The sequence below is a fragment of the Puma concolor genome, chromosome E4 (genome assembly GCF_028749965.1).
Source record: "Puma concolor isolate L17-30 chromosome E4, mPumCon1.1.hap2, whole genome shotgun sequence".
In the NCBI taxonomy this organism is placed as follows: Eukaryota; Metazoa; Chordata; class Mammalia; order Carnivora; family Felidae; genus Puma; species Puma concolor.
The window spans coordinates 31,407,831-31,429,083 of NC_141683.1; positions in this window are offsets into that span (position 1 = coordinate 31,407,831).

The following is a 21,253-nucleotide window of genomic DNA, read 5'->3' on the forward strand; positions in this document are numbered from 1 at the left end:
CAACATATTGACTAATAGAAGAAGAAATAAAATGAAATTAGGAAAAGGATAACAGAAAAGGAAAAGTTAGAGAAACAAAACAGTGTAGTGATCATCTTTTGATATTTCCAGCTTATTAGATTCCGTAATATTCTATTATATTTTGGTAATACAACTTAGCTCCTGCATATGGTTCCTGTGAGGCTGTCAGCCACAGAATTGTACTCCCAGAGGGGTAGACTTATGACCTAGACTTGGGCAATTGTTTTACTCATTGACAAACTGAACCAGAATTCTTCCCTGGAATTTTGTTGACTTTTAAAAGAGAAAAGCTGTCTTTTCACTTTTGTATCAATAGCTGGGACAACATAAATATAGGACTGTCTGTGGTCATATTACCAACCCCACCCCCACCATACTGTAGAAGAAATATACCTGTACTAGGAGAGAATGTGGCTAAAACACAGAGAAAATGAAACAGAGACAATGGGTGTAGAAAACCTTAATGGGTAATATGGTCCTGTGTTTGCAGCTAGTTGTCCCTGAGGCCCAATCCACTTGTAATTTTCCCATTCAGTCAGTGGATACTTACTGAGTTCCTACCAAGTCTACTGCTGAGCACTATTGTAGGTTTGGGGGATTTAAGAACACTTAAAAATACTTGCCTGGTGGGATTTACATTCTAGTAGGAAGAGGCAGACAATAAAATGCTAAGTAAATTACATAGTATGTTAGGGAATGATAAATCCTATGAGGTACAAGGGATTGAGTAGGGTGAAACAACAAGTAGGAAAGCATAGGAGTAAGGAAGTAGGCAGGTTTTGATTTAAATAAGAGAGTTACGGCCGGCATTTACACACATATGTGAAAGAAGTAGAGAGTGAGGCAAACAGGTATGTGGGAAGAGTGATCCAAGGAGCTGAAACAGCAAGTGCAGCAACCTCCAGCAAAAACAAGCCAAGTGTATGCCAATGATAAGATAGCCAGTGTGGCTGAAACTGAAGGGAAAATTGAAGGAGGTAAAGTCAGAGAGGCAAAAAAGGATGCGTCCAGATTATATGGGGCTGGATAGCCATATGTGAGAGTTTTTGTTTTTATCTCTGTGAAATATGAAGCCACTATCAAATTTTAAGCATCAGAGTGAAGTGATCTGGGTTATACATGTAAAGGATTTGTTGAGAGTAGAGGGGAGGAGTCAAGATGGCAAAGTAGTATGGAGGGCCCTGAGCTTGTCTCATCCCTGAAACACAGCTAGATCAGGATCAAATTTTGGACATTTAGGAAATTGATCTGAGGATTCAACAATCTGCATAATTTGAGCCAGAGAACTTGGCAGGTATGCGGTGTGGAGAAGTGAATTGGGAGAGAGAAAAGCAACAGTGGCTCGGAGGTTAGGGACCCATTTTCGTGGTGAAAAGACAGAGTGGGGGGGGGAGAGAGAGAGAGAGAGAAAGAAAGAAAGAAAGAAAGGGGGAGAGTGCAGCACATCAGGATCGTGCAAGAAACGCACTTGCCTGAATAGCTGAGCTGGAGAGAAAGAGAGTGAGAAAGGATGAAAACTCTCACAGGGGACTGTACAAGGAATCTATTCCCCAAAACCATTGATGGGGAGAAAGGAGAGAGTTTCAATACCACCAGGATTCTATAAACAGTGGGGCACAGAGTCTGAAGTTTCAGAGCTCAGTGCCTACAAGTGCTCTGGTGAGGAAGTAGGGTGAATACCTAGGAGCAGGCAGCGTGGTCTGAGGGGTCCATGGGCCACATGGGGAGAAGCAGTTTCCCTGCTTGTAGTGCATTTGGTAGAGGCCATATACCCTCCCAGTGGGCAAAAGTCCCTGTGGACCTGGAGAGCTGCCATATTTACTGATATTGGAACAAAGATGTCAAAGAGCAGAAAAACCTGGAGCCAGCTGTGTGTGTGACTTACCATAAACTTTGAGTCTCTGCCACTGAGCAATCATGGGGATGTTTTTGGGAACAAACTGATACTGGCCCATTGCTCTGAGAGGATATCCCACAAAGAATCAGTGCAGGTCCAAACCATGGGGGTCTCTGAAGTGTGGGGGCTTTGAAACCCAGCCCCATCTGAGCTAAAACTCTGGAGGGAGACAAACCTGGCAGGCAGACAGCTTGGACATAGACAAGGTAAAGGCAGGGAACAGATGGAAACCTGAGACAAAGGAGGGTTGCTTGATCATGTGTCTGTGAGGGCATGAAATTGCTGTGCCAGAGACTAGAGAACTGCGTGAAGCTATTTTCACCGATAGTGTGCATGCACACACCCATGGGGTTATTCCAGTGAGCTAAACAATGCCACCATGTGGAGAATGAAGCCATTACACCAAACCCTGCCCACCCGCACCCTCCGGGCACATTCCCCAGAAGACCAGCAGAAATTTCTTCCACCAGGTTAGTCTACGGACTGTGGTGTGCTGCAGAGTTTCAGTTTGGGGGAAACTGGATGTAACTTCATTTGAGTTTCATTCTGTTTGTTCATTTTGTTTGTTTGTTGTGTTTGCTGCTGTTTCTGCTCATGTTGCTTTCGTTTTTCTTTCTTTTCTTCCTCTTAGATACAGAAAGATTTTTTTAAATTTTTTATTCTATTTTATTATCTCTATTTTTTTAGATTATTTGACTTTTTTTTACTTTTTAAATTAATTTTTTTCCTTTCTCTTTTTCCTGTTTTCCATCAAGCTTCTCTCAACAAGCAGATCAAACACACCTAGAATCTAGCTTCCTTTATTTGATATTTTTGTTTTGTTTTTAATTTTAATTTTTAATTTTATTATTTTTTCTTCTTCCAAAATAACAACACAGAGGAATTCACCCCAAAAGAAAGATGATGGCCATTGATTTAATCAACACAAGATGTCTGAACTACAATTTAAACCAAATTTATAAGAATACTATCTGGGGTTGAAAAAAGCATAGAAGACACCAGAGAACCCCTTTCTGCAGAGATAAAGAATAAAATCTAGTCAGGCTGAAATTAAAAATGCCATAAATTAAATGCAACCTCTAATGGGTGCTATAACAGCAAGAATAGATGAAACAGAGCAGTGAATCAGTGATATAGAAGATAAAATGGAAAATAATGAGGCATAAAAAAGGGAAACAAAGACAAAAGATCATGATACAAGACTTAGAGAACTCAGCGACTTATTAAAGAGGAATAACATTCATATCATAGGAGACCCAGAAGATGAAGAAAGAGAAAAGGGGGCAGAATGTTTATGTGCGCAAATTGTAGCTGAAAACTTTCCTACTCTGGGGAAAGACACAGATGTCAAAATCCAAGAAGCACAGAGAACTTCCATTAGATCAAAAAAACCTGACCATCACCAAGGCATATCATAGTTAAATTCACAAAATACACAGTTAAGGAATGAATCCTGAAAGCAGCAAAGAGAAAAAAGTCCTTAACCTAAAAGGGAAGACAGATCAGGTTGCAGCAGATCTATCCATAGAAACTTGTCAGGCCAGAAAGAAGTGGCAGGAGATATTCAACATGCTGAGTCAGAAAAATATGAACCAAGAATTCATTAATCAGAAAGATTGTCTTTAAGAATAGAAGGAGAGATAAAGGGTTTCCCAGACAAACAAAAACTAAAGGAGTTTGTGATCACTAAATGAGCCCTGGAAGAAATTTTAAGGGAGACCCTTTGGAGAAACAAAACAAAACAAAAAAACACCAAAGCAACAAATACTATAAAGGACTAGAGAATGTCACCAGAAACACCAACTGTGAAGGCAACACAATGGCACTAAATTAATATCTTTCAATAATCACTCTCAATGTAAATGGACTAAATGCTCCAATCAAAAGACATTGCACATAAGAATGGATGAAAAAATCATCTCATCTATGTGCTGCCTACAAGGGATTCATTTTAGACCTAGAGACATGTTTTTCAGAGTGAAAGTAAGGGAATAGAGAAACATCTATCATGCTAATGGACATCAAAAAAAAAAAAAAAAAAAAAAGCCCGAGTAGCCATACTTACATTTGACAAACTAGATTTTGAATCAAAGACTGTAACAAGAGATGAAGAAGAACATTATAAGGGATGTATCCAAAAGATCTAATAATTATAAATATTTATGCCCCCAACTTGGAGTACCAGAATATAAATCTTTTAATCACAGCCATAAAGAAACTCATTGATAATAATACAATAATAATAGGACACTTTAACACCCCACTTACAGCAATGGACAGATCATCTAATCAGAAAATCAACAGGAAATGATGACTTTGAATGACACACTGGACTGGATGGACTTAATAGATATATTCAGAACATTTCATCCTAAAGCAGCAGAATGCATACTCTTCTCAAGTGCACATGAACATCGTCTAGAATCGATCACATACTGGGTCACAAATCAGCCCTCAACAAGTACAAAAAGATCAATATCATATCATGCATACTATCAGACCACAGTGCTATGAAACTTGAAGTCAATGACAAGAAAAAATTTGGAAAGACCACAAATCTTTGGAGATTAAAGAACATCCTATTAAGGAATAAATGGGTTAACCAAGAAATTAAAGAGGAAATAAAAAGTACATGGAGGCCAATGAAAATGAAAACATGACAGTACAGAAACTTTGGAATGCAGCAAAAGAGGTCATAGAGGGAAGTATATAGCAATCCAGGACATCCTGAAGAAGGAATTAAGGTTTCAACCTAACCTTACACCTAAAAGGGCTGGAAAAGAACAGCAAATATAGCTCAAAACCAACAGAAGAAGGGAAATAATAAAGACTAAAGCAGACATTAATGTTATGGAAAAAAAGCACAACACAATAGAACTGATCAATGAAACTAGCAGGTGCTTCTTTGAAAGAATTAACAAAACTGATAAACCCCTAGCCAGATTGATCAAAAAGAAAAAGGAAAGGACCCAAATAAATAAAATCACAAAAAAGAGGAAAGATTCACAACCAACACTGCAGAAATATAAACAATAATAGAATATTATGAGAAATTATACACCAGCAAATTGGGCAATCTGGAAGAAATGGATAAATTCCTGGAAACATATAAAGTACCAAAACAGAAACAGGAAGAAATAGAAAATTTGAACAGACCCATAGCCAGTAAAGGAATTGAATCAGTAATCAAAAATCTCCCAACAAACAAGAGTCCAGGACTGGATGATTTCCCGGGGGAATTCTATCAACCATTTAAAGAAGAGTTAATACCTATGCTTTTGAAGTGTTGCAAAAAATAAAAATGGAAGGGAAACTTCTAAACTCACTTTATGAAGTCTGCATTACCTTGATTCCAAAAGCTGACAAAGACCCCACTAAAAAGGAGAATTACAGAACAATTTCACTGATGAACATGGATGCAAGAATTCTCAACAAGATACTAGAAAATTGAATCCAACAATATTTTAAAAGAATTATTCACCACAATCAAGTGGGATTTATTCTTTGGGGGCAGCAGAGGTTCAATATTTGCAATTCAATCAATGTGATATATCACCTTAATAGAAGAAAGGATAAGAACCATATGATTCTCTCAATAGATGCAGGAAAAGCATTTGAAAAAATACATTTAAAATATCCTTTCTTGAATAAAAACCCTCAGGAAAGTAGGGATAGAAGGAACATACCTCCAGATCCTAAAGGCTGTATATGAAAGACACACAGCTAATATCATCCTCAATGGGGAAAAACTGAGAGCTTTCCCCCTAAGGTTAGGTACATGATGGGGATGTCTACTCCCACCACTGTTGTTTAATATGGTACTGGAAGTCCTAACCTTGGCAATCAGACAAAAAAAAAAAAAAAAAAGAAAAAAAAAAAAAGAAATGAAAGGCATCCAGATTGGCAAGGAGGAAGTCAAACTTTCACTCTTCACAGATGACATGATACTCTACTTGGAAGACCCAAAAGGCTCCACCAAAAACTGCTATAACTGGTACATGAATTGTGCAAAATTTCAAGATATAAAATCAGTGTACAGAAATCTGTGGCATTTCTATACACCAATAATGAAGCCGCAGAAAGAAAAATCAAGGAATTGATCCCATTTTCAATTACATGAAAAACCATAAAATACCTAGGAGTAAACCTAACCAAAGAGGCAAAAGTTCTGTACACTGAAATCTGTAGAAACCTTATGAAAGAAATTGAAGAAGACACAAAGAAATGGAAAAAACATTCCATGTTCATGGATTAGAAGAACAAATATTGTTAAAATGTCTATTCTACCCAAGGCAATCTACAGATTGAATGCAATCCTTATCAAAATACCACTAGAATTCTTCACAGAGCTAGAACAAACAATTCTAAAATTTGTACGGAACTTGAAAAGTCCCTGAATAGCCAAAGTAATGTTAAAAAAAACAAACAAACCTGGAGACATCACAATTCCAGACTTCAAGCTGTATTACAAAGCTATGTTCATCAAGACAGTATGATACTGGCAAAAAAAAACCCAGACATATAGATCAATGGAACATAACAGAGAACCCAGAAATGAATTCACAAGTTTATGGCAAACTAATTTTTGACAAAGCAGGAAAGAATATCCAATGGAAAAAAAGACAGTCTTTTCAGCAAATGGTGCTGGGAAAACTGGACAGCAACATACAGATGAATGAAACTAGACCACTTTTTTATACCACACACAAAAATTAATTCAAAATGGATTAAAGACCTAAATGTGAGACAGGAAACCATCAAAATCCTATAGAAGAACACAGGCAACAACTTCTTTGACCTCAGCCACAGCAACTTCTTACTAGACATGTCTCTGTAGGCAAGGTAAACAAAAGCAGAAATGAACTCTTGGTACCTCATCAAGATAAAAAGCTTCTGCACAGCAAAGGAAACGATCAACAAAACTAAACAGCAACTGATAGAATGGAGAAAGATATTTGCAAATGACAGATCAGATAAAGGGTTAGTATCCAAATTCTATAAGACTTTATTCAACTCAACACCCCCAAAACACATAATCTAGTGAAGAAATGGGCAAAAGACATGAACAGACATTTTTTTCCAAAGAAAAGTGGCTAACAGATGACTAACAGACACATGAAAAGATGCTCCACATGACTCATCATCAGGGAAATACAAATCAAAACCACAATGAGATACCATTTCACACCTATTAGAATATCTAAAATTAACAACTCAGGAAACAACAGATGTTGACAAGGATGTGGAGAAAAGGGAACCCCTTTGAACTGCTGGTGAGAATGCAAACTAGAATGCAGTCACTCTGGAAAACAATATGGAAGTTCCTAAACAAGTTAAAAATAGAAGTACCCTATGACCCAGCAATTGTACTGCTAGGTATTTATCCAAAGGATACAAAAATGCTGGTTAGAAGGGGCACATGCACCTCAATGGTTATAGCAACTGTATCAACAATAACCAAATTATGAAAAATTCAAATGTCCATCTACTGATGAATGGATAAAGAAGTGATGTATGTGTGTGTGTGTGTGTGTGTGTGTGTGTGTGTGTGTGTATAATGGAATATATTACTTGGGGATCAAAAAGAATGAAAGCTTGCCATTTGCAACTACATGGATGGAACTAGAGTGTATTATGCTAAATGAAATACAAATATCATATGATTTCACTCATGTGGAATTTGAGAAACACAACAGATAAACATAGCGGAGGGGAAGGAAAAATAAGTTAAAAACAGGAAGGCAAATCATAAGAAACTCTTAAGTACAGAGATCAAACTTAGGGTTGCTGGAGGGGTGTTGAGTGAGGATATGGGCTAAAAGTGTGATAGGCATTAAAAGGGCACTTGTTGTGATGAGCACTGGGTATTATATGTAAGTGATTAATCAGTAAATTCTACTCCTGAAACCATTATTACACTATGTGTTAACTAACTTGGATTTAAATTTAAAAAAAGAAAGAAAAAGAAAACTAAATGGCAGTGGTAAGGAAGGTGTTATCTCAGTTTTGAGGATGAATTAGCTGAGGGAAAAGAAGATTGATAGTTGTGTGAAGACTAGAAACAGAATATTTGACTCTTTATTCAGTGTGTTAGAATTCCTCCATAGTGCTGGACAAAGTGTGCTTGGGCATACTTGAAATTACCACTGCCAGAAGTCTAGCATTGCACTGTCTAAAACAGTAGCCCTGGGCGACTTGTGGCTACCAAGCACTTGAAATGTGGCTAGTCCAAACTGAGATATGAGAAGTGTAAAATACACACCAGAGTTTGAGGCTTAGTACATTAAAAAAAAAAAAAAAAAAAAAAAGACGAACGTAAAGAATGTAAAGTATCTCATTAATACTTTTATGGTGATTATATGTTGAAGTGAGAATATCTTAGACACATCAGGTTAAATAAAATATTTTATTAAAATTTAAAAAATAAAAGATTTATTGAGAAGGACTGTACGGATGAGCAACAATGGAAGTAGAAATAACTAGGAAGGAAGCTATTTTAATAATTGAAGGAGGAGATAATTACTGGTGACTTGGACAAGAATATGAGAAATGATTGGGTTATGGATTTGAATACAAGGTCAGATGGATTTCCTGAGGTATTGGATGATATTAGGAGAAAATGAGAAAGATCAGTGATGATATCATTTTTTCCCCCTGAGCAACTGTTATCAGCTGAGATTTTGTGGGTGGTAGGTGGAGCGGGAGTTTAGTTTTGGACATGTTGGATTTAAGACATCTGTTAGACATCTGTGTGCTTATGATAATAAGGGAATGAATATGTAAATATGGAGTTAAGAAAATGGGTCTGTGAAAGATATGAATTTGGCATTAATGACCTGAAAAGGGAGGAGTTTGCCAAAACAATATATGAAGGTAGAGAAAACCTAAATACAGAGTCCTGGGGCAATCCAATATTTAGAGGTCGTAAGAACTGCAGAGGAATCCCTCCAAGAAGTGAATTCTAAAGTGTGAGAGAAAAATCAGTAGAGGGTGGTGTTTTGTCAGGCAAGTGAAGAAAATGGATCCAGGAGGAAGGCATGATCAACTGTGTCAGATGGGTCAGCACGGAAGCCACTGATGGCCTTGTTAGGAGAAGTTTCCTGGAAGTAGTTTCAGTGCAATAGCTGGAGTAAAACTTGACTAGAATGCTTCTAAGAAATTACAAGAGAAGAATGATTGGTGGACAGTGGGGATAGGCAACTTTGTTGTAGATTTTTGCTGTGAAGGGAAACAAATACATAAGGCAGCATTTGGCTGCAAAGAACGAGTGCTCTTTTAAAAAAATATTTTCTTTTTTAAGAGAAAATATTTGTGGCTCAATGGGAATGATCTAGGAGAAAAAGAAAAATTGATGATGAATAAGTAAGAGGAAACATTTCTGGATCACATTCCCTGAGCAGGGGAGAGGAAAATGGAATTAAGGGGGCAAATGCAGAAGGATTTTTTTAAATGCAGAAGTATTTTACAAGAAAATGGTCCATCTATAGTAATAGGAAGAAAGAGTCTATGGAAACAGATACTGTTATGGGTTAAATATAGGAGGTTAGAGTCTGAGGAACTTCTCTTTCTAGGTACTTGAGCCAATGAATTTGACTTACACCACTTCAAGATAGTTCCTAATATAACCAAAAGTCTCTTGAGAGAACAAACAAAGGAAGTTAAATACTTTCCCAAGAGTCACATAGCTAATAACATAGCGTACTGCTTGATGTAGTGACACTGGAGTTAGCGAGATCTTGGAGCTTGGTTTTGATCCTAAGGCTAATCTGACTCAGGCCTGTAAAGAGCTTCTTATTCATCATTCTTGCAGTTGTTTGTTGAGCGGCTAATAGGCATCATGTGGTTAAAAAAATAAACGTGATGGTATCAGTGAAGAAGAGTTACTTGGTGCATTGCTAAAATACAGTAGGGGAATTTCATTGCTTCAGAAATATCTAGTGGACTTCTTGAAAGAGTGACATTTAAGCTGAGACTGGTATGATGAGGTGAAGTTAAGAAGGCAAAGGGAGGATGAAATGCATTTGAGGCACTGAAAACAAGGTTGAATGCTATTTGTGGTAAGAGAGAACATAAAAGTGTGAGGGAGGAAATGAACAAAGGACTGGAGCAGAGACCTCAAAAGGAAGTTGATAATATGATGAGACTAGAATGTAGAGCAAGATCATGGGTCTTCTAAAAACTTTTTTTAATTTATTTATTTTTGAGAGACAGAGACAGCCAGACAGAGTGTGAGCAGGGGAGGGGCAGAGAGAGGGAGACAGAATCTGAAACAGGCTCCAGGCTGTAAGCTGTCAGCACAGAGCCTGATGCAGGGCTCGAACTCACAAACCGTGAGATCATGACCCGAGCCGAAGTCAGATGCTTAACCAACTGAGCCACCCAGGCGCCCCAATCAGGGGTCTTCTAATAAGGGAATTTAAATACAAGTAGATAAAGGTAGCTCATCTTCTCTCGTGGACACACCAAAATCTTCAATTAGTAGGACAACTATCTCTGAGAATGAACTGAGGACTAGCAGAACAGATCTTATATAACTAAGGATATAAAGAAAAAGCTACATTGAAATGGGAAAAGGGGGTAGAGATGTGATCTATTAAACAGAGAGAGAGAGAGAGAGAGAGAGAGAGAGGTAAACTGAGAAACAGACTCTTAACTCTAGAGAACAACTGATGGTTACCAGAGGGGAAATGGGTAGGGGGGATGGGTTAAATAAGTGATGGGGATTAAGGAGTGCACTTGTTGTGATGAGCACTTGTATGGAAATGTTGAATCGCTATATTGTACACCTGAAACTAATATTACAGTGTATGTTAACTAACTAGTATTTAAATAACGTAAAAAAAAAAATAATAATACCTTAAGACAAATGAAAATGGAAATGCAGTGGTCCAAAATCTATGGGACACAGCAAAAACAGCTCTAAGAGGGAAGTTTATGGTAATATAGACTTACTTCAGGAAATAAGGAAAATCTCAAATAATCTAACCTTATACCTAAAGGATCTATAAAAATAAGAACAAACAAAGCCTATAGTTAGGAGGAGGAAGGACATAATAATGATCAGAATGGAAATACATGAAATAGACCAACATTTAAAAAAAATAGAAAAGATCAACAAAACTAAGAGCTTGCTCTTTGAAAAGACAAACAAAATTGATAAACCTTTAGCAATAAAGATAAAAAGAGAGAGGGCCCAAGTAACTAAAATAAGAAATGGAGTAAGAACATGGGATACCCTTGTTAATTTCTTTGTGCTTTTGTTGCATTTCTCTGCTTTAAAATTTGTTTTTAAATTTTATTCATTTTGAGAGAGAGAGAAGTGGGAGATGCAGAGAGAGTGGGAGAGAGAGAGAGAATCCCAAGCAGGCTCTGCTCTCTCAGCACAGAGCCCAGTGTGAGGCTTAAGTCCATGAATGGTGAGATCATGACCTAAGCTGAAACCAAGAGTCAGATGCTTAACTGATTGAGCCACCCAGGCACCCCTCTGCTTGGCAATAGAGGTGCAGAGGAGTTCACAGTATAAATTATTCTTTTTTTAGGTCTTTATTATAGTTTGTGATCTTGAATGTTTTCTCTTTATTCATTAAAGTAAAACAGCAGAGAAAATTAGAAAAAACATAAAAATAAAAGAGAAGCAAATAAAAATTATCTGAGAGCTTGCCAGAGATAGTACCATTCACATTTTAGAAAAATTTATCTCTATCTTTATATATGCTTTTTCACTTTATGTTTTTCATAAGTATTTTCCAGTTATCAAATTAACTTTGAAAACATCATTATTAAAATTTCTATAATATTGTATGTAAAGGTTTTCCACAACATATGTAACTCTTTTCCTTTGGTTTTATGTTTTCAATTTTATACTATTATAAGCAATTCTGCATAAAATATCATTGTACAAGACTTATTTCACAACTGATTATTGATGTATAAAATGTTGGGGTTCAGAGCTGATGGCCAAGAAAGAATTATTGAGGTGTCTTTGGTGTGAAAATGTGGTTTTATTAAAACACAGGGACAGCACCTGTGGGCAGAAAGAGTTGCACTGGGGTTGTGATGGGTGACTGGTTATATATCTTCAAGTTGGGAGGGGGTTAGGGATAGTGTAGGTCTCTAAGGAATTTTGGAAGCAAGGTTTCCATGACTTTGAAGGGGCTAGCTGTTGTTAGGAAAGGTCATTTATTACTGTTTAGTAAAAACTCAGTCATGAAACCCTTCAGATATATATCAGTGAGCCATAAGCTTGGAGTATGATTACCACCATTTATCTGTGGTGGGGGTAGAGTTAAAGGAAGTTTCCAAAGGAATTTTTATATGTTAAAGTAGACTTAGAGGATCCTGGGGGGGGTCACACTGAGATTGCCTTTTGCCCTCAGCAAAGTGTCATCATCGAGGCAGCTGAGTTCCTAGAGGAATGTCACTCTGCCTTGTCAATGGGCTCTAAGTTGTAAGGAAATTTAATTTTTCATTTGCCTTTGTTTCCCACACCAATTATCTCTTTAGAATGTACTCTGAGAAGAGAACTTATTCTATTAAAATGTAAGAATATCGTTAAAAGTCTTAATGCAAATCACTAAATTGTACTGTATTTATGTGTATTTAATCCCCCCCTTGTCAGGGAGATTCAGGGAAACTCTTTTTAGGTCAGGCGAGTTTTAACAGTTTATTTAGCTCAGCATGCGTTTCTTGAACCCATACTATGTACCAAGGGCTCTCTTAGGCATTGGAGATCATCAGAAATGAAAAAGGCAGTTTTGCTCCAATGAATTATACTTCAGAGAAGTACTGTGCTTCTCCTCTAATCAAGGAGACCTTTTACTCTGAGGCCCCATCCTCCCATCTCCTAACCCAACCCCCAGTTTAACTCATCTCTTTCCTGTGGAGGCCTTGCTGCATTTTGGTTATGCTTTTTCGCTTCCTGAATCATTAGACTTGGGTTAGATCTTAATTCTTTCCTATATATTCATGGATAGATTAACATTTTAAACTTTCACCTCTTTTTAATGAGGATAATAATACTACTGATATCACTGTTTTTTTGTTATTGTTGTTAGTATTAAATGGCATTATGTATGTAAAACAGTATAGTGTCTTACACATGATAAACTTGCAATAAATGTCAACTGTTATTATCATGTTTCTACGTTGCAAAGACTGAAGTGTCAGTTCAACACTTATTCAGGCCTTGAACAGTTCTGGAACTTAATTTTCAATGACAGGTGAAGATCCAAAATAAAGGTGGTATAGAAAGAAGTGACATGAGACTGTTCGTGTCACAATAAACGGTAGGAATGGAGAGAAATAATGTTAATATTAGGTGCCTTTTATTATTTTGATTTGGCCAGCCAATTTTTAAAACCTTTACATATATTAATTTTACCGTATAAGTCAGGTACTGATGTTATTTCTATTTTACAGATGAGAAAATTGAGGCAAAGAGAAATTATTTGATTTGCTCAATAATTTGTGAAGAGAAGTTAAATATGGTGCTTCTCTGCTAGACATTTCAAAAGTGTCTTTTATCAGTTCTTTCAGTAGCTCTTCAGAGTAGTTACTGAAATAAATATTATCATTCTCACTTTATAGATGAGGAAACTAGAACTTAAGTAGTATCAGGAAAGTATCTCTGGTTCCATGGCTAGGAAAGATAACTGCATTTGAATACACACTGGCATGCCACCCAACTTCTGTGGGTTCCTTTCCACAGTGCCTTTTACTTTCAGGAATAAACAGTGAATTGTCTTAAGATTTGCATAACCAACATAATTTATAACATTATATGTATAAATAGCATATATATGTATTAAATTTGTTTTCTACCATTCACCCAGTAGACCATAATCTAAATAAATGCAAGAATATCATAAAGTAAACAAAAAGATTCTTCTCAATGAACTGTAATTTATGGAAACATATAGCACAATTTAAAGATTTAACATCACTCTAATTTTGATTTTCCTTTAGAATAGAAGCATACAGGTACAATCATTTGACTTTTGACGGTTGTATAAAAGATAATTATAGCTTTTCACCTTCTTCAAAGCCAACATTTAAATGAAGACAGCAAAATCTGGTTTGAAAATCTTTATCAGGTCATTCCCCAAAGAGTCTTAATTGTAGCAAATGCTCTGCCTGCCAATTGGAAGGGTTTTCCCATTGGAGCTGTGTGTTTATTCTACAATATGGAACATAATTTGAAAAGGAAGTTCAAGGCCTAGTACTGCCATGTGACTGGACATATTGAAATCCAATAGGATTGCAGAAGTTAAGTGAACAGCAGGTGCTCCATCTGCAGACCCCTCCATAATGAGTACAAACAAGTGAAGTCTCATCTCTAGTTTCACTCTCCTTGTCGTTGGAAAATTAACATTTTGGAGTACAGATGAGTGAGGTAGCTAGAAAGGGCCCCACGCCTTTTCTTTAAGATTTAAATATTAGATAATAGGTGTATTATGTTGAGGTGTATGTTGAGGATTTAAATGCAAAAACCACATTTTCTATCTTTGAAGTAAACCTAATCGGTTTACCAAACCAATCTGTGTAAGGTTTATCTGTGAAAAGTCAATCACTAAGTATTGAAACTGCAGGTCAGCAGTCCTTAGCAACAGAATTTTTCTGTACCATAGAATGTACTTAACTTCTTCCATCAGTGGTAAGATTTGTTAGAAAATAAGCATTTAATACAGATCCACAGTGCTTTACCTGCAATTCCAAACTTAGAACAATTTTGAAAACAGTTTTAAAAAAAGATGTCAAATTTACATAAAATAACAGATCCTAATGTTCAGTTAGATGAGTTTTGACAGCTGTATACACCTGTGCAACTTCCCACACTTTCAAAAAAAAAAAAGATATAAACTATTTCCATGCCCCACAAAGTTTCCTTCTTGCAGCCTGCTCCATTTTCTCCATAATCCTCCCAGAAAACATTTCTAATTTTCCTATCAGCACAGATTAGTTTTGCTTGTTCTTGGGCTTCACATAAACAGTCATATAGCATATTATCTTTTCTGCCTGAATTATTTCATTCAAAAACTTTTGAGATTCATCCTTATTTTATTTGAAATATGTTCTCTTTTTCCTGAGTTTCATTCTCTTATATTTAAAATAACACACTTTGTATATCCTTCTGTTGATGAACATTTGGGTTTCTTCTACTTATTGGCTTATGAATAATGCTTATATGACTATCCTCATAGAAATCTTTTTTGTGGATATGTATTTTTATTTTTCTTGGGTAAATATCTAGGAATAGAATCTCTGGGTCATGAGCTAGATATTTAACTTAATAAGAAAATGCAAAATACTTTCTAAAGTAGTTTTACTCTTTTGTATTCCCACTATGAAAGTATGAAGATACTGGGTGCTTTTATTCTCACCAATATTTGGCATTGTTGGTCTTGGTGTTTGGGACTTGAAGCATTCTAGTGGATATGAAATGGTATAACATTGCAGGTTTAATTTATATTTTATGATGATAAGTATTGAGCATTTTTACAGTTTACTGGCCATTTGTATGTCCCATTTTATTAAGAGATTTACAATTTTTTCCCTTTTTTAAATAAGATTTTTAAAATGTTGATTGTTAGTATTCTTTTTTTTTTTTTAGAATTATTTATATATTTTGGATGTGTACCTCCTGTCCGATACATGTATTGCAAATACTGTTTTCCCACAGTCTGTGGTTTGCCTATTAGTTATAAACTGAACACTAAAAAAATTTTTTTAATGTTTATTCACTTTTTGAGAGACAGAGACAGAGTGTGAGCAGGTCAGGGGGCAGAGAGAGAGGGAGACACAGAATCTGAAGCAGGCTCCAGGCTCTGAGCTGTCAGCACAGAGCCTGATGTGGGGCTTGAACTCATGAACTGTGAGATCATGACCTGAGCTGAAGTCGGATGCTTAACTGACTGAGCCACCCAGGCGCTCCCAAAAACTGAACATTTTAAGATATATTTGAATAAATTTAGTTATGCCACTTAGTATCAATATGCATATTTTTCATTGTAAAAATATTAATGCATTTAATTACAAGGTATTATATCAGAACCGAGAGAAGGTTTTACATCATATGTGGTATATATACTATTCTACCTTTCTACAATCAGGAATACTTAAAAATTTTTTTTTTTTCCAACGTTTATTTTTTTTGGGACAGAGAGAGACAGAGCATGAACGGGGGAGGGGCAGAGAGAGAGGGAGACACAGAATCTGGAAACAGGCTCCAGGCTCTGAGCCATCAGCCCAGAGCCCGACGCGGGGCTCGAACTCACGGACCGCGAGATCGTGACCTGGCTGAAGTCGGACGCTTAACCGACTGCGCCACCCAGGCGCCCCGCAATCAGGAATACTTTAAATTTCAAAATGTTCAGTCCTAAGAATTTGGAATTAGGAATGTCTTAGCATGTTCTAGGATGGAGATAATGTTACTGGAACATTGATTATATAAATGTACTTACATCTAAGTATCATTACTGTAAAAGTTTTAATGGATGGAATATAAAATCAAAAGGTTTGAGAAGTCATAAACCATATTTGCTTCTATTTATTAGTATTATATTTTTAATTTATTTAAATCCAAGTTAGTTAACATATAGTGTAATAATGATTTACATCATTTAGTGATTCATCGCATATATATATATAACGGCCAGTCCTCATCCCAAGTGCCCTTCTTATTTTTAACATTTTTCAATGTACATCAAGACAAAAGAATTATAGCAAATTAATTTTTAATTAATTGTAGAAATAAATCAGATTTATTAATTATGGTGATACATAGTCTGATAAATAAAATTGAGTTTTCATTGTGAATTATTCAGAGTTGTTTTTAGGAGCTTTCATCTCTGACTTGATAATTCTTTTTACATTTCTTTGCTTTGGTACATTTTGCCTTAGAAGCCTATTTCTAGAAAGAATAGTGTAAACCAAGTTTTCAGTTATAATAACTGCAAAAATTCATTTGACTGACTTTGATTTTAGATAATTAGCATTTCATTTCTGATGAGATGGCAAGCTATGAAAAACCAAGAGCTGTAGTTAGTAACATAGCAAAATGTGTTTCTGAATTATCTATTCTTAATTAGATAAACAGCTAAAAATTCTTAATTAGGTAAACAGCTAAAATATGGCATTAGGTAAAGTTGAGAACCCCTTCATTTTCATTTTTTTGCTTATTTTATTTCACTTATTTACTGTTTTATTTTATTTTATTTTATTTTATTTTATTTTATTTTATTTTATTAATATCATGATAAGTGTACTCTTTAATCCCCATCCCCTATTTCCCTTATCCCCCCACCTAACTCCCCTATAGTAATTATCAGTTTGTTCTTTATAGTTGAGAGTCTATTTCCTGGCTTGTCTCTTTTTTTCATTCACTTTGTTCATTTGTTTTGTTTCTTAAATTTCACATATGAGTGAAATCATATGGTATTTGCCTTTCTCTGATTGACTTATTTCACTTAGCATAAAACTCTCTAACTCCATCCGTGTCATTGCAAATGGCAAGATTTCATTCTTTTTTATGGCTGAATAATATTCCACTGTATATAGATATACCACCTCTTCTTTCTCCATTCATCTATTGATGACACTTGGGCTACTTCCATAATTTGGCTATTGTAAATAGTGCTGCTATAAACATAGGGCTGTATGTATCCCTTTGAATTAGTACTTTTGCATTCTGTAGGTAACTACCCAGTAGTGTGATTATGAATCTTAGTGTAGTTTTATTTTTAGCTTTTTGAGGAAATTCCATGCTGTTTTCCATAGTGGCTGTACCACTTTGCATTCCTACTGATAGTGCAAGAGGGTTTCTTGGACTTCCAGCCTCCAGAACTGTGAGAAAATAAATTTCTGTTGTTTAAGCCACCTGGTTTATGATATTTTGTCATAGCAGCCCTAGAAAACTAATATGATTATCAAGCCAGAAAGAAGAAATTAGGCTTGGAAAGGGAATATGAAGATAAGAAAAGTAAGTGAGGGAAATAATGAAAGATAATTATTTTATCTTGGAAATTGTTTGGTTATATGTCTTTTCAACTCTTGCATTACATTGGTCTTTCAAAAGATAATGGGGCTAGTAGAAATGTTCATTGGAGACAAGGTTCATCTGTTTCCTTATGACAGATCTCTCTTACTTTCATAGTTTAATGAGGCAAGTCAGAAGTGAGGATGAGTGAAAGAGTAAGTGTAGCAGGTTTCTTAACATTTTGGGGGCTTGTTTTTATCACCTTAAAGCAGGGCCATAGATGGAGATCAAGCACATATCCTATGCTTGCTATCCCCATGTGTGAGACAAAATATTTTCAATGAACGGTAGAGAAACCACATTGAATTGCTAATATTATTTTAATATGCTCATTATATCAAATGCTAAATAGTCACAGCATACACTTTAAGACTGCACTGTCAAATATGGTAGTCACTAGCCACATGTGACTAGATAAATTTAAATTTAATTAAAATTTCATCTCCTCAGTCATACTAGCCATATTTCAGTGGCTCCCACCTTGAACAGCAAGGATATAGAACATTTTATCATCACAGAAAACTCTGTTAGATGGTACTGCTTTAGAAAATAAATTTTGGCCAAACTTATAGCAAACCATATCCATTTGAATTATTTAAATTCCTATATTATGTGTACTGTTCTTACAGTTTTTTTCTGTCTGTTTTAGAGAACACACGATTTTCTTTTGCTTGGGTTAAAACGAAAAACACTAGTGTTAATGTGTACAAAAAATGATTGGTCAGCAACTTCTGAGTGAAAGCAAATCAAGTTGGGAGGGGGTCTTTTTTGTCTTTCCAGAAAGATAAATTTTCACCTAGTGTTAAAAATTGCTTCAGTTGGCTGCATCCAGACTATTGGCATGCAGACACCCCCTCTCCGCATGGGGGCACCAAAGGAACCAGTGGAATAAGTGTTTCAGGTGGTCTCAATTTGTTTTCCAGTATGTTTGGGGAAACAGATGATATGGCATTGTACCACAACTGCCTCCCTGTCCTGCCCAGTATCCTGCCCCCCCACCACGGCAAAGACCAAAGAATCAAAGGAAAGCACAAATTCCTCACCACATGTTTAATTGTGCAATCCTGTACCTGGGAAGTGTTTTCTCTGACCAGGACTGGTGATCGGCTTATGCCCTAAAGCATGAGAAAAGGGTCATTAATTATACAGTGAACTGGGTTTTATAAGGATCACTTCAGTGTGGAAACTGAATGCAAACTGCCTTTAACCAATGTGTTTCTGGGTCCTTCCCATTAAAGTGGAACATGGGAGGTTTTATACTATTTCTTATTTTAAAAGGGAAGAAATATTGACCCCTAATTAAGAATATTGCCAGCAGGCTATATAGAGAAAACAGGGCTAGAATGGAAAGAAGTTGAAATGGAAAGTATATAACTGTCTTGCTAGGGGCACACTGTTCTCTTTCTTCTTTTAACAACAAAATATATAAAAGGTGTTAGGGCTTACAGAGCCTTTTTATTGTTTTGTTTTAAAGCTCTGAAAATGGCCTATGGAGATTTAACCCCCTTCACCCCTAAGAACACTGAGAACCTTCCCATCTGAATCACAGGGAAGGGGAGGAGGCAGGAAGAAAAAGATTACTTTCCATCACTTAGCATGAACTACCCCAAAGCTGAGTGGCTGCCCTCTTCCCCTCCCTCCTCCCCCCCATGGGTATTTCCTCTTTGCAGCTCCCAGTGGAAATCAGACACCTATGACTGGAATGATAGTGGAGAGCTCTCATCCTACAAGGGGCAGGTCAAAGTGTGCTTGGTATGAACACAGCCTTCAAATCTGTAGAGAGGCTGGGCCAAGGGGCAGGTGGATGAATGTCGTCTTTGGTAAAATTCTACGTATTCCAGGAGCTCCCACAGCCCTAATGCTGTCTCCTCTCACCATGGAAATAATGTGACTTAAAGGGAAATATTTTGGCCTAAAAGCTAACCAGGAACTGGGTTCTCATGCTACCTGTTATAATTAGCTGCATATTATTTCCTCGATTTTCTCTATTTCTTCATTTGTAAGACAGGGATAATTAAATCTATCCCACCATATTACTCTGAAGAAAAATAAAGCGCATGAAACTCCCTAGTACACAGAAGGTTTCAAATCAGTGGCTCTTATGATTGTGACTATTCTGTGGGTGCCTTTCCTGAATGGTATTATAGATTCTCAGGATCACCCACACCCAAATAAAACTTGCCTGTCTCATCTCATTTACTTAAGGACCTTATGTTCAGCTTTCTCAAATGACAACTGTGCTGGGGAAAAATATTTTTTTTTAAAAAATCAAATGTTTAGATTTTACCACTAAGGGCTTTCCTCTGCTGCACACACTAAGGAAAAGTCTGCTGTTTCCAAGCCAATTCTTTCACCCTGGGCTTTTATGATATGATATTATAATTAAGGAGGGGACCAAATGGGGACTCCACACGGTGGTAAGTAGAGGGAAAGGGGAATTTATAGAAAGACAGTGGGAGAATTTTTCAGGCAAAGGTTAGGAGCATAAGAAGGGGATGTGAAAGGAAAGGGGAATTTTAAGAAAGGTTGCAGTGAACAATGTTCTAAAAATGTAAGGAAAAAAACTTACTATTTTGAATTTCCTGTTCTATTTTCTGGAGTGTGTTTTTGATTATACCACCACATTAATGTTAAACACCACAGTCATTTCTTAGTGAGGTTTACAAACTCAGCACATTCTGGGGCACTAATCCATGCAAACATGTTCATGGAGAATGTGCTTCTTGAGTGGAGACCTCTCACCTCACCTGTGGTCACACATGTTCCGATGGATGGGAGGCTTTGTTGCCTAATGCACCACATGTCTAATGTGACTTCATAGGGAACTAGTTCAGACCAGGAGGAAATAACTAAGGAGAAGTTGTATGCACCCTGGGTACCTATGGTATACCTCAAATCAAACTGTGGGAACAGCTTTCAATTCTTGTGTGTAGCATGGAGGAGACAGGAAGGCTTGAGGCTAGCCCCTTTTAGATGTGGGGAATTTTACTGGGAGTCATTAACAGTCATTCTTGTTGCTAGTGCTGGCTACCTTCAGTCTGCACCCAAGAATATCACCTGGTTTAAGAATATCCTTTCCCATTTGCCAAGCACCATTCATTGGCTGTTTGCAGAGAGGGGGTGCTCAGAGAATGTGACGTTCAGTTTTTCCCTCAGTTTACAAAATCATGCTGTCACTCCTTTCAGTCATTTAGAGTTGCAGGAAAACTATGAAACATTTTTAAAATCCCAAGTGGGGACATATTAAGACCTTTAGTGAGCCTTAAACACTGAAAATTTGTGGTGCCTCTTCCACATGTATT